The following is a 4,742-nucleotide window of genomic DNA, read 5'->3' as shown; positions in this document are numbered from 1 at the left end:
TGGGAGTATTTTCTATCATTGTTTATTTCTTTACCTATTAACAGCTCATCAAATGATATTAAAATGTTTCAATATATTTATTCCCATGGAGGAGCACTGGGCTAAGAAATACAGCACAATTCACAGGACAACCCATAATCAGACTGTATCAAAATTGCACATCCCTATAATTGATTAAACTTACTTGTAAGAATTAGTATTATTGACAGGAATTGATTGCTAACCTTCTTTTTTCTTAACTGATGAAAGGTTTTTCGTGACTAACTGGGTGTTAACACATTAAAAAATGAATAAAATATTAAATAAAATCTCCAAAAATATTTCCACCTTTCCCAAAGTATTACAAATCTAATATTTATTTATTAGGTATACAAAATAAAGATAAAATATACTAAGAACTAGATAATTAAAATACTAAATTTTGCTAGAAATGCAAAAAGTAAAAATAAGTCTTATTGTAATATTAGTATAATATTAAAGTATTAAAAGGAGTTTCCATATTTGGAAAAATTTTCGGCAAAATAATTTTAGATAAAACACCTTTAGGAAAAATGGTCTATTTCAGTGACTGTAACCTTAAAGTTTCTAAATCTACTATAAAATTTATTAACATATATGTAAATATTGCAGATAACTATTTGGGAACATGTTTACCCTCCAACACATTTCTATTTATACTATAATGTATGCATATATTTATGCATGTGTGTATATAATGTCTAGACCCGTGTATATCCATTATGTATTGTTATGAAAATATTGCATAACAAACAGCCACAACACCCGAAAGGCATTAAACAATACACATTCAGGGGCACCTGGGTGGCTCAGTCGGTTGAGCGTCCGACTTCAGCTCAGGCCATGATCTCACAGTTTGTGAGTTTGAGCCCCGCGTCGGGCTCTGTGCTGACAGCTCAGAGCCTGGAGCCTCCTTTGGATTCTGTGTCTCCCTCTCTCTCTGACCCTCCCCTGCTCATGATCTGTCTCTCTCTGTCTCTCAAAAATAAATAAATGTTAAAAAAGTTTTTAAAAATACACATTATTTATCCTACACTTATGTGCTCAAGTGCTGGTGGCTGGGCTTGCTTCAGCTGGAGTGATGAAGTAATTCTGCTGATTATGGCTGGCTTCTCACACATTGGGGGAACTGGTGTTGGCTGATGTAGGCTGGCCTTGGCTGGGATGACTAGGTGATATGGTTCTACTTTATGTGCCTTTCAACCACCAGCGGACTAGCCTGGCCATGTTTTTAGCTGGTAGTGGTGCAGGAACAATGGTAAACAGTTATGTGCTCTTTTTTTTTTCAAGCCTTGAATGTACCAACACTACTAACACCCTACTGAGAAAAACAAAATTATGTAGTTGAATTCAAAATCAAGGGGTAGGGAAATACATTCCATCGCATTTTGAGGAAATACATTCAAAGTCATATGGCAAATAATGTGAATGGAGAGGTAAAGAATTGGAAGCATTAATTCAATCATTCTTCTGAAAATTGATATTTAGATTTTTAAATAAGACTCACCTTAATAGAATCAGGATTTTTTATAACTGTAATTCAGACAGTGACTATGTGTCATGGGAAAAAAAGCCTTGACATTTTCCCTAATGTTAAATAAAGAAAACAGTTTTACTTTGATGGATATTTTAATATGAACATTTTCTTTAATTATAAATAAGTAAATGTAGTTAATGAAAATGGAATCAAATAAGTCTTAAAAGATTTTAGAGGTAAATGGTAAAATGTAGAGAGGAAAATATTGAACATGATGTGTGTGATGGCTTTCTGGAATTCTGTGACATTATGGTTTTTTTTCACTTGTAATGTATCTTGTACTTTTCTTCTTCCCTCAAGTTCAGACATCATAGAAACACTTAATGGCACTTAAGTTGCATCAGGCCAAAGAAAACAAATGAACAAGCTAAAACAAATGGATTTCACTTCCAAATTCAAAGCATGAGACTGGGAAAAGAATTCAAGGGTTTGGAAACTAGTCCTGGCAGTCAGCCATTTAAAGGGTTTTTGCCTGGGGATTTCAGGGCCATAAAGATATACCAGAATAGGAGGAGAAGGAAAGCATAGATCAAAGCTGTATAATCTAAATCATGAAATTGCGGAGATGGAATATAATGAAGTGAAGTTGGTATCAAATTAGAGATACAGGCTTAGTGTCTCAGAACAAAGGAGTTTGAGTCTCACCCCTCTAATGCTTGTTATTGTTAAATATTTGTAGGCTTCACAGGCAATGCTACAATTGTCCCTCCCAGTTATTGAATAGTAATACTTTTGGAAACCTCATGTGCTCAAGTTGCTTCCCCGTGGAAATGCATGCTTTCCTCCTTAATGCAGCTTAAGAAAGAATAAAGTAGCAAAAAAGTACTGAAAGATGAAATATTCAAAATTTATCTGGAATATGGCTTTGTTGTAAAAAAGGGTATTCTTAGAGACAAGAGAAAAAAATAAATTACTATAAAAACAAAGGAGAAAACTCATAAATCTCTTTTAAATTGTGAACATGTAGAATATTTGAAAAGCTCTGTCTTGAGTGCTGGGATATTTTGTACTCAAATTGTAACCAGGAGAGATAGTTTTTTTATTAATTGGTCCGAATCCTGTATTCTTGGGATTCTTCTTAGATCCATGCAGTTATTTTAGGAAAAAGGAATTCAAGGGACCAATTGATAAGAGATAACATAAATCTGAATTTGCTATCACATGCTTTTAAAATCCATAGTTCCTATGATTTAAAAACCACCTTCAACAACTGGTTAGGCATTTCATTCCACTATCAGTTGTCCTTAACATTTTTGAGATAAAGATCCTTTGAGAGGCTAATCTAAACTCTTTTTCCATGGAACATTCAGAGACCAGTACTTTACATACACTTTGTAGAAAGAAACTAATGATTTTTAGTTCTACTGAAAAATAGAATAACCCTGTTGCATTTAAAGATATAAAAGCATGCACACTGTTGCTAATTATAAATGAGATGACCAAATGGGGAATGTTTACAAGAATAACAATAATAGTAAAAATGATAAAAGCTTTACAATGCTTTATAATTAAAGCAATTTTATGTACATTGTATGAGTTGATCCTCAAAACAACACTGTTATTATTTTTATCATCATTATTTTATGATCAAAACTACTGAAACCTCAGTACAAACAAACTTCTTCATAACAGCATTAAATGGCACAGGTTGAATATGACTCTAGGCTCTCTATTTTGGGGACTATTACTTATACCACGCTTTTCTGTGCGGTGTACTTCATATTTCTCATCTGTAAAATTTGCTTAATAATAGCCCCCATCTCACTAAAAAAGTGCTGAGAGTGAATTGATCTTTAAAACCAAGAAAATTTCCCAGTTAGTCTAGAATCAGCAAGTATGACTTCTATATAAATATCTCTTTAAAGATGGCCAATAATTGATGTTTAAAATCATATGGGGGTAATAAAAGATTCAGTTCAATTTAACAACATTAATTGCATTTTATGAAACTAGTTGTCGACTCAATTTTGGAGCCCTAGTAAATTGGAATTTCTCTTCTCTGAGGCCCTATATATAACCAATAGGAGAGTGTGTTTGGAAGGAAGATGTGCTCTAGAAAATTCCTTTATACGACGGTGCATCACCTTCACACATCAGTCATCAGGCTGTTTCTGAGGGAGTACAAGGGCCACATCAACAAATATACAGGCTTGATTTTGGTAAAAGCTCCGACCTGAGCCCCACACGCTTCTTTTCTTTCCCGGTAATCTAAGCAGAATATGACCTCCTTATAATCCTTTCTCAAGTTATCTCACTGCTTCTTCATCCATGATGTACACCTGCACACACAAAGATTTTCTACGCACTTCTCCCTAATACAGAAAGAGAACAAGGAAGTGAAAGACTCCTGTCAGGATTGGTAACTTTTACATTTTGTCTGTAACTATAATCTCTATAACTGCTTAGTCTTAGTACTAGAGTTAAGAGGAATGAACATTCATCACTAGTTGATTTTGTTGGTTTGTTTTTGCCACTCTCTTTCCATTTATTTCTTGTGTAGCTAAAATGTACCCTTGAATGGTTTCTTTGGGAAACCATACTCTGAGTTTTTGCGTATCTTAAGTTCATTGTTTTTATTCTTACCTGAGAATTTGGGTGGTAGTAAAATTATTGAGTCACAATCTCAATCTCTGAGGCATTACTCCACCCTCTTGTAGTGTTCCGTGGAACTTTTAGAAACTAGCCTGATTATTTACAATGTATAAGTATCTTCAATTAGCAATAATCTTGTCTCAGATAAACCTCATTGGCTACAATACTGCCACCGTGCAAAGCTGCATACATAAGTATCTTGGTCTTTGTATTCGTACATTTAGAGGACTCTTTCATTACCTTTGAAATCCAATGATTTTATTCTGTAATGAAATTGGTCATTCTATATCTAAATTTTTCCTGGTACATGCTGTGTTCTCAGTGTCTCTGGATTTACCATTATTCCTTTTATTATCTGGAAAATATTCTTGTGTTATATTGTTAAATAATTGTTATATCTCATTAGTTTGATTCTTGCTTTTAGGGAAACCTTTTATGTCTATGTTTGATTCCATAGTGACCATTTTGCCCTGGAGTCCTCTTTAACTCTGTTTCCATTTCCATTTGGCTTTCTAGTCTCAATATGATGCTCCGTGTTCTTTGCCATATTTTGTCCTTTGTAATTGTGCTGGAGTAGCTTCCATTTCTATAATGG

At 33.8% G+C, this 4,742-nt stretch overlaps 1 pseudogene; it reads right to left on the bottom strand.

Moving 5' to 3' along the window:
• Positions 1-4,214: 4,214 nt before the first annotated feature.
• LOC144220027 (U4 spliceosomal RNA) lies at positions 4,215-4,331 on the bottom strand (annotated as a pseudogene).
• Between the last annotated feature and the right edge of the window lie 411 nt (positions 4,332-4,742).

Source organism: Crocuta crocuta, unplaced genomic scaffold, assembly GCF_008692635.1.
Source record: "Crocuta crocuta isolate KB4526 unplaced genomic scaffold, BGI_CrCroc_1.0 scaffold19, whole genome shotgun sequence".
NCBI lineage: Eukaryota > Metazoa > Chordata > Mammalia > Carnivora > Hyaenidae > Crocuta > Crocuta crocuta.
The sequence above is the reverse complement of the archived record's forward strand: the minus strand, read 5'-3'. Positions and strand labels throughout refer to the sequence as shown.